The following is a 9,896-nucleotide window of genomic DNA, read 5'->3' as shown; positions in this document are numbered from 1 at the left end:
GACAGTTGGCAGTTTAAAAATAGTGAGAGAAAATAAACATATTGGCAAAGGTATTATCCTTGATTTTTGCTTAATTATGCTACTAATATTGGGGGAAGGTATCTGACATTTTAAAAACATTTGTAGTCCATCTTTCTTTCAGAAACTCTGAATTCAGCTACAGTATAACATTTTGGGACACTACATTTTAAAATCTACATACTACTAAAACTCTAATTTCAATTGGCTGAAACAGGACAAAACAGGGCAACAATTTGGAATCAACATATTTCTAATAAGGTAAAGGTTCCCCCGCACATGTGTGCTAGCCATTTTGCGGCTCTAGGGGTGGTGCTCATCTCTGTTTCTAAGCCGAAGAGCCAGTGCTGTCCAAAAATGTCTCCGTGGTCATGTGGCCGGCATGACTCAACATTGAAGGCGCACAGAGTGCTGTTACCTTCCCACGTATTTCTAATAGTCTAGCCTAAAAAAGAATGCATCTAAAGTCTGGGAGATTTGTCGAAGTTGTGATCACTTCAGCACCGCTGTGCCACTGTGCCCAGCCAGAAGTCACCTGATCATCAGTGCCACAGCTTCCCACAAGGAGAGTCAATGGGGAAGCTGCCAGGAAGTCAGAAATTGCTCACCCATGGTCATTTTGTTTCTCTGTTTATGTAAGGAAATATTTCTGAAATGATGGCTCAGTGGCTCACAGGTTGTCTAATGAGTATGTAAAACTGCATCAGTGAAATTATACAGGATCTGCATAAATTGGTTATTATGTCAAACTTTGAAATAAGCAGGGGAAAAAAACCATCCTTAAAATATTGCCTCTGAACATTTAGGGCAGAGATGGAGAACTGATTTTGCATCAAGTGCCAGTCTCGTGGCAATAACAAACATGATCTGTTTAATGAAGTCCAACAAAAACAGTATTTGCCTTTTCTGGCCTACAGTCTTTTCAATATCAAACTTCTCTTTCACTCTGAAAAGAGCAGCTGAGATTATTGGATGAATTTGGCAAGTTAGTAATTTTGCAGTTTCATTCATAAATACAAAATAACCTTATAGAAACACTTTTGTGGCAGGGAATTGTTCATCCGTCTGCCCATTGGCTGTGACTGAAAACTCCCAACAACTTCCATTTTTCCTCCATCTTTTTTAGAAATAAGGATTTAGGAGGAGATAAATATTTTTGTCCCTTTGTCTTGTGAACAGTATTCATAAGTGCTTGTAGCAATTGTTTAGCTGTACCACAGAATGTAGGCATCAGTAAGCAAAAGGACCTTTCCTCTCCTTATCCCAAAATAGGATGTCTGCTGGTTTGTTGCCTTCTTCTATTGGAGATTTTTTGCTTAAGGCTAGGAGCATCGAATAGATCTTATATTGCTAGATCTCAATTTCAAATATATTTCAGCTCTTGAAAAGTAGAAGAAAGTCTTCTTTAAACTATGCTCACATTGTATATTACCACTTGTTCTGGGTTCAGTTCAAGTGAAACTAATTCCTTTTCAAACCTAACAAAACATAATTCTGATCTAATTCCCAATTAAAACATTGACATACCAGACCTTGGATTAGTTGTATATGTGAAATGCCAGGTGAGGGTACAACACCGAGCACCTGTTATAAGGTGGATATAATCCCGTGATAGCGTACTTATGGCACACATGCCCAAAGTGGCACACGGAGCCATGTCACCACATGTTGCCCATTCCTCTTCCGGGTTTCTGGCATGCATGCACATGCGACGATCAGCTGGCCTTTTGCAAGCTGATTGTTGCATGTGCATGTACATGCACGCCAGAAACCTGGAAGAATATCTGGCTGAAACTGCAAGTTCATTTTCAGGCATGCGCATGCACCCTGGGCAGCTCCCCTTCCAGGTTGCGGCCCAGTTGCATGCCCGCTCCCTTTTCAGCACTTGGTGTCAAAAAGATTCGACAGCACCGATATAGTCTCTGCAATAGCAGTATCTTGGAGAAAATCTTGTAAGGCTAGCATCAGAATGACACAAATGGGACTAGCAATGCCAGAAACAACTGTCTTGTTCAGAGCATGTTTGATCACTTCAGATTCCACACTCAGTAAAATTCATGGTAACTTCTATGGTAAGTATTTTTTTTCTTTTAAAAATGTTCAGATTATATAATTATATGATTATCTAACTCAAATAAATTAGAACAAGTACAAACTGGTGACAGTCAAAAAACCATCAAGGACAAAGATGTCCTTTTCAACTCAGAAATGCTACAAACATAAAATGCCTGATTTATCTGCCTTAGAGATCCCTTTCCTTATAAAGGTCAACAACTAGACCTAGAAACGTGACTCAGATTTAAGATTTTATAGATTTTAAATTATGAATTCTGTCACAAACGAAGAGCTAAACCAGTTTGAGATAATAATCACAAGTATTTGTGTTAAGCATACACAAATTCAGAACTTTATTGCAGACCCTGCTAACTACTTTCCTCATTCTTAACAGCGGAAGAATAGTAGCAGTTACAGCAAAAAAAAAAAAAATAGGGCAGAAATATGGACAGATACAGCAAACCATTTCCTTCTGAACTAACAGGGAAACAAGACTTGAGCTGATTTGTGTTACCTGGACTAAACGCAAGCAGAGTTTGCTAAAATAGAAGCAAGGCTTAAATTGATTCTTGGTGTCTATATTTCATGTTGAAAATTGGCTTGTAAATCCATGTTTTGATCTATGGTGGCCGTCTCCTTAAGAAAAAGCAAGAGTAAATGTGTAATTTCTCCCTTGACAGCACACAGTGGCGAGGCGATCCTTCTTCCCGCTCCCCTCCGACTTGGGACAGCTCCGCTGCCTCCCATCAGCACTCTTTCTTTCTCGCCCCACGCCTTGATGTCTCCATTTCATTAGTGTGCGCCCATTCATCACGCTGTTACCGTAAGGGTGACTTTGCCCACTTGCATGTGGCAGGCAGGGCCTGGATGACATGGGGTGGCGCTGCCACTCTAAAGGGGGAACAGAGTAGAACACACACATATACACACACACACACACACACCTGCTAGTAAATGGATGTTGTGGCAGAGGGACAGCTGCATCATTACTGATGTGTAAATGATAAAGCAGTGCCTCTACATCCATCTCTTAACTGTAAATCCAGGGAGTGCTTTATAATCAAGCGGCAGCGATAATAATGTGAAATTAGGTCTCTCTATCAAAGGGGGGAGGCCTTTTAATCACGGCTTAAAGGGTGCAAGCGCTGTTTATCATAATTGAACTGTATCCAGGCTAATTGTGGCCATATTTCACTGTCTAGGAGACAGGCACACTGTCTGAAGAATGAACACCAGGGGCCGAATGGAGCAGGAAACTGCTGTCCAACCAATCTTGGCCCCAAAGTGATGGCACTTCCCTATTCAGGGAGGATATCAATAGATATTCAGAACATCTCCATCACTTCCCTTCTGATTAACCTACAGAGTGCTGGTAACCCAGCAGAGAAGCAGCAGAAAAGGAAACTGCAATCCTGACGTACAGAATTTTGCAAATGCATACAATTAAACAGTTCTGTGTGATTACTGCCGCCATCATTTTGTACCAAAAAAATGGAAAGTAAAAAAAAATAATTGATGATACAATTATGCAAAATCTACATTTATGTCACATGCTGTACTTAATCTGAGAACAAGTGCAAAACAGAATTATTATAACAATTATAGGAATAGAGATATTTCTATAATTAATGCCTCTTGGCCAATTTAATACATCTTGGTCCATTTAGCCCAGAATAGTATGTAGAAGACCCAAGCATTAAAACAATGGTAATAAGGCAAAGTGATCTTAGGGAGTAATCTGTTGGAAAGGCTAATATTAGATCAAGCCTGTATTCTTTTTGTCACAAATATTGTATCTGCCTTAGCCAGAGATTTGGGCATAGCTAAAATGATTATATCCACAAACTTCAATCAAACTAGATATTGCCCAAAAAAGTGAAAATAAAAGCGATTCCTCTTGTCTAAGGAGAATCTCATTTGATTGGGAAGACTGATTGATCTTGTATCTCAGCTGTACTTCTGCACAGCAAGCCTAAACAGTCTCCAAGCAGAGCACAATCATTTAGCAAATATGTTAAAATGATTGTTTCTCAATCAGAAACTCATAAGCAAAAGTAATACATTTTAAGAGCCACTTAGGTAATATGGGTCTAGTGGCCTCACTTTGAGAACAGTCCATAAATGGAATGGTTGGTTTATGAAGATTATACAGCAAGGGTGTCAAACTCGCGGCGTCACATTGTTGTCATGTGATGTATTGCGACTTCCCTCCTTTCGCTAAACCGGGAGTGGCCGTGGCCAGCACATGATACATCCGGCCCATGGGCCACGACTTTGACACCTCTGTTATACAGTTAAAGCAACTTGCTTCCTCCTATCACCTCTCCTTCCTCCCATTGGCTGAGGATTGGGGCTAAGAATCTTGGTAGTTGCGGCCTCAACACCTCTGGATGGCTGTAAGTGAAGGAAGACTACACAATAACATAATCACATTATATAACTTTTAATTATTCTAAGTGTCAAACCCTGGTAGCAGTGAATATATATGTAAATCAACTGAGATAATCAATGAATAGATCATAAACTAAGTTTTCAGAGCCAAAAGTTATCAACTGAAAGTATACCATTATACATCTCACACTATTGCGTATTTCCATTAAAATATCCAATCTAAGCACATTAATTCATCACATCTGTTGGTGTTTGTAATATTAAATGATTACTTATACATGTGAATCAGTCATCGTATATATGATACTATGGTGATAATTTTTAATTTAACCCCCCATCTCTTCCAGACATAAATATATCAAGAAATGCAATTCTCACATTAACTGAGCTTGAGAGGGCACAAATTAACAAGCAGTAGCATAATCTACATGGATTCATGAAACTACTCTGGGTCAGTCAAGATAACGGATTGCATAAGGCAATTTTTCTCATGGTCTGTACAGTAATACCAAGTCTAAGACAGTTCCCTCAGCCCATTCCTTGAGAGATCAAGGAGCTGGGGCCAGAAATATTACCACCTCAGTGCAGCAACCTCCCTCTGAAACCAGTTCCCCCCACGGTGAGATTAATGCCCACTGCCTAGCCTCTCCAAAATGGTTTTTTTTTAAAAAAAAACACATTTCCCCCTTGCAGAGATTTTGGAGAGAAAGAAGTTTAATTGAAGAGCAGCGATTGAAATAATGTAGGTTTGTCACATATCATTTTAATCCTTTCTCATTGTAAGCCATCAGGACTCTGACAGGTAGGCACATACACATTTCTGTAATAAATAAATAATCAATTATTCCATCAATCTAATGTGGGAAGGTGAAAACAGTGGACGAGACAAAACATCTCCTTGAGTGCTGCACTCATTCCATTGTCCCTCGTTGTTGTTTTTTTCTTTCTCCTTTTTAACTGTTCATCCATTGAAATGAATAAACATTTTCTTTAAAATCTTTGATTTTCCCATGAGATGGAGCAATTTTCAGGAAAGCTAAATGTTGAAGCTAAAGGCATTTATATAGATGTTTACTGCCTCCCCCTCCCCCGAATATCCTAGTGCAAAGAAAGCAAAACTGAAACAACAAGAACAACCAAACCCAAACAGCTAGCCCCCCCGCCCAAATATTTTATGATCCTCCATTTTAAACTGGCTGTATCAATGTCTTAAAGCACCTGGTCAGATGGCTCTGGAAACATGCCATTACAAAGCTTGCTTGCCACAAGTCATTTAGCAAGACTGATTTCAAATCAGCATGAAGGTAAACACGCTTATTACAATTATCCGTGTACAAAAAAATCAACAACAGCCGAACAACTTTCTAATATGCAATTACAGCCGCTTATTGATTTTACAATGTAATCCGCTCCGATTGATTTAATAACACAATTATAGGCTGGCTCTCGGGATATTAGTGCAGGAGATTTTCATAAACTCCAAAGCAAAAAACTAAGCGGCTTTTAAAACAACACCGTCAGATAGCTGTTTGGGGAATTATTAGCCATATGAAATCTCCTAAATCTCCTCGTTGTTACCTTGAAAAAGGATTTTCTGTTACAAAAATGGCAATTGAGAATAAGAAACGTCTGATGATAGGCCGTTGGAGGCTTTACCCGACCCTGATAAGCTTCAACAATGGGCTCAGATGGCCACGCGGAGATCTGCTTTTCAAACACTGGGAAAGGAACTCATTCAGGTTCACATATGTGCATATGCATATAGAAAATGGGCATACTACAGTTAGACATATTGGTACGATAGCAAGACAGAGGAACACAAACTTCCTAGCCAAAACTTTTTAACTGTTAAGAAGCCATGCAATTTCTGTTCATTTCTGCAATTGCCAGATTACACATTTGTTTCCAATTTTTTCTTCAGGTATAATGTTCAACCCAATTTGAATGACATCACCTTCTATTGTTCATGCTCATCTTCTACACTGGAGGTTCCTGACCTTCCCTTATTTTTTCCTCTTGAATTATTCTGGTTGTTCCTAAAATTCATGCCTTTTGTTGTATGCGGTAAGAGACAAATTTAATTCTGTATTCAGGCTGGAAATGCAGCATATCAATACAAATAGTCCTCACTTTCTGACCTCAACTCCATTGCTAAATGAAATGTCACATGACCATACCCAACATCAGTTCCAGCTGTGGTCACTACACGACATAAAGCATGACATCACATGACAGCAAGTTGCTACTTCCTGTCAGCTACCCCACTGGCTTTGTTTGTTGGAAGCCAGCCAGTGAAAATTGCAAATGACAATCGCATAACTGTGGGCTGCTGTGGCCAATGAAAATGCGCACCTGTTGCCAAGCTCCCAAATTGGAATAATGTAACTGTGGCAATTCTGCATCAGTTGCAACTTCAAGGACTGGTCATAGGTATCCTTTTTCAGCACCATTGTAACTTCAGTTGCTGAATGAATAGCAATAGCAATAGGTGTTGTATCATTAAGTGTTGTATCTTAGAATTCTTGATGAACATAATAATAATAATAATAATAATAATAATTATTATTATTATTATTATTATTATTATTATTATTATTATTATTATTATTATTATTATTATTTAATTTGTATACCGCCCTTCTCCCGAAGGACTCAGGGAGTCCACAGTAAAATACAAAAACAACACATACAATGCTAAAAACAAACATTAAAAAACTTATTCAATTGGCCCCATATAAAATACAATATCAACCCTAGTGCACGCGAAGAGGAGGAGCCTTTGGGGGTTTTTAGACAGGGCATTTTTAAGGGGTGGGAGGGTAAGGACGGGTGTTGGGGGAAACCCGTTGGGGGGGGTCCAGTTCCTGCGAGTGCTCGCGGCGGTAAGTCTATAGGTTCGGAGGTCACGGGGGGGGTTTGTGTTCCGTCGGTTGAGGGTGGTTCTATTTGCACGGTAAGTGGGAGGGGCAGATATGACGGAAGCGGGGGCTCATATCGTTCTTTGGGGGCGCGCGCTCGATGTTTGCAGGCGACCGCGCGCCCCGAGCCCCCAGACTTCTCCCGTTTCCCGGATGGTCAAGACTCTCAGAGCCTGGGCCTTCGGCTGATGCTGTGCAACGCACGGTCCGTGGCCAATAAGGCCCCCCTAATTCATGATCTTATCCAGGGGGGTGCCGCGGACCTTATGGGCGTTACGGAGACCTGGTTGGGTGCAGAAGGGGGCGTGCCCCTTGTCGAGATGTGCCCACCGGGTTTCCGCGCATTCCATCAGCCGAGGGCTCAGGGTAGGGGTGGGGGGGTGGCGGTTGTGATTAGAGAGAGTCTGGAGCCGAGGGAGACCACTGTACCTCAGATTGCCGGGTGCGAATCCCTCTTTGTGAGATGGGGTCATAGGTGTCAGATGGGCTTGCTGGTCGCGTACCTGGCTCCTTGCTGCGTGACAGCTGCCCTGCCCGAGCTCCTGGAGGTGCTTGCTGGGGTGGCAGTTGAGATCCCCAGACTTTTAGTCATGGGGGACTTTAACTTGCCATCTTCCGGCTCGTCATCGACAGCAGCTCGGGAGTTCATGGCTTCCATGACGGCCTTGGACCTGACCCAAGTAGTTGATGGCCCTACTCACATTGGGGGAGGCACTTTGGATTTGATTTTTGTCTCTGGTCAGTGGTTGAGAGATCTGGACTTGAAGGAAATAGTCATTGAACCTTTGTCATGGTCAGATCACTCTCTCCTTCGCCTGGACTTTCTGACCGCCATTCAACACCGCAGGGAGGCGGAGCCGATCGTTGGTTCCGTCCCAGGCGCCTGATGGACCCAGAGAGGTTCGGACGGAGCTTGGGCCACTCCTGAGAGTCTGGCTCACGGCACGGCTGAGGAACTTGTTGCGGCCTGGGAACAGGCGCGGTGGGGCCCTAGACCGTGTCGTGCCTTTGCGGCCTCTGACCTGGCGCAGGTCCCAACCGGCTCCTTGGTTCTCCGAGGAGCTGAGAGGATGAAGCGCGGAGAAGGCGCCTAGAGAGTTCCTGGAGGTCTAGCCGTTCGAGGCTGATCGGACACTAGTGAAGTCCTATAATAGGGCTTACCTAGTGGCATTGAGGAAGCGAGGCGTAGCTCGCCTCCTCCCTCATTGCATCGGCAGATAACGCCCAGCCGCCCTGTTTCGGGTGACTCGTTCCCTCCTTCATCAGGGGAGCGGATGACCCGTTGCAGGGACGTGCTGAGGAGTTTAACGGTTATCTATACGATAAAATCGTTCAGCTTCGGGACGGTCTGGACCAGAATTGCGGTGACTCAGATGGGACTTCTGAGGGTGGTCTTGGTGACATTTTGTGGGATGAGTTTGACCCTGTGGCTCCCGAGGACATGGACAGGTTGTTGGGTAGGCTGAATGCTACCACGTGTTTACTGGACCCGTGCCCCTCCTGGTTGGTACTGGCCACTCAGGAGGTGACACGAGGCTGGCTCCAGGCTATTACGAGCGCTTCCTTGGTGGAGGGAGCCTTCCCAGCCGCCTTGAAAGAGGCGGTGGTGAGACCCCTCCTCAAGAAGCCTTCCCTGGACCCGGCTGTTTTAGGTAATTATCGTCCGGTCTCCAACCTTCGCTTCGCGGCGAAGGTTGTTGAGAGTATGGTGGCATATCAGTTTCCCTTGCACCTGGAGGAAACTGTCTATCTAGACCCGTTCCAGTCCGGTTTCCGGCCCGGTTACAGCACTGAGACGGCTTTGGTCGCGTTGGTGGATGATCTCTGGAGGGCCAGGGATAGGGGTTGTTCCTCTGCCCTGGTCCTATTAGACCTCTCAGCGGCTTTTGATACCATCGACCATGGTATCCTGCTGCACCGGTTGGAGGGATTGGGAGTGGGAGGCACCGTTTATCGGTGGTCCCCCCCCTATCTCTCCGATCGGCCGCAGACGGTGTTGACAGGGGGGCAGAGGTCGGCTCCGAGGCGCCTCACTTGTGGGGTGCCGCAGGGGTCGATCCTCTCGCCCCTTCTGTTCAACATCTATATGAAGCCGCTGGGTGAGATCATCAGTGGCTTCGTGTGAGGTACCAGCTGTCGCTGATGACACCCAGCTGTACTTTTCACACGGGCCACCCCAACGGCTATCGAAGTGCTGTCCCGGTGTTTGGAGGCCGACGGGTCTGGATGGGGAGAAACAGGCTCAAGCTCAATCCTCCAAGACAGAGTGGCTGTGGATGCCGGCATCCCGGTACAGTCAGCTGAGTCCACGGCTGACTGTCGGGGCGAGTCACTGGCCCCGATGGAGAGGGTGCGCAACTTGGGCGCCCTCCTGGATGAGCGGCTGTCTTTTGAAGATCATTTGGCGGCCGTCTCCAGGAGAGCTTTTACCAGGTTCGCCTGGTGCGCCAGTTGCGCCTTTCTAGACCGGGATGCCCTGTGCACGGTCACTCACGCCTCGTGACGCCTCGCCTG

At 44.4% G+C, this 9,896-nt stretch overlaps 1 protein-coding gene across 1 annotated transcript in view; it reads right to left on the bottom strand.

Annotated features, from left to right (window-relative positions):
• ERI3 (ERI1 exoribonuclease family member 3) overlaps positions 1 to 9,896 on the bottom strand; it is a 289,470-nt gene that overhangs the window by 4,630 nt on the left and 274,944 nt on the right. The window lies entirely within an intron of this gene.

Source organism: Ahaetulla prasina, chromosome 3 (assembly GCF_028640845.1).
Source record: "Ahaetulla prasina isolate Xishuangbanna chromosome 3, ASM2864084v1, whole genome shotgun sequence".
NCBI classification, from domain to species: Eukaryota; Metazoa; Chordata; class Lepidosauria; order Squamata; family Colubridae; genus Ahaetulla; species Ahaetulla prasina.
This window is presented reverse-complemented; position numbering and strand designations above follow the sequence as displayed.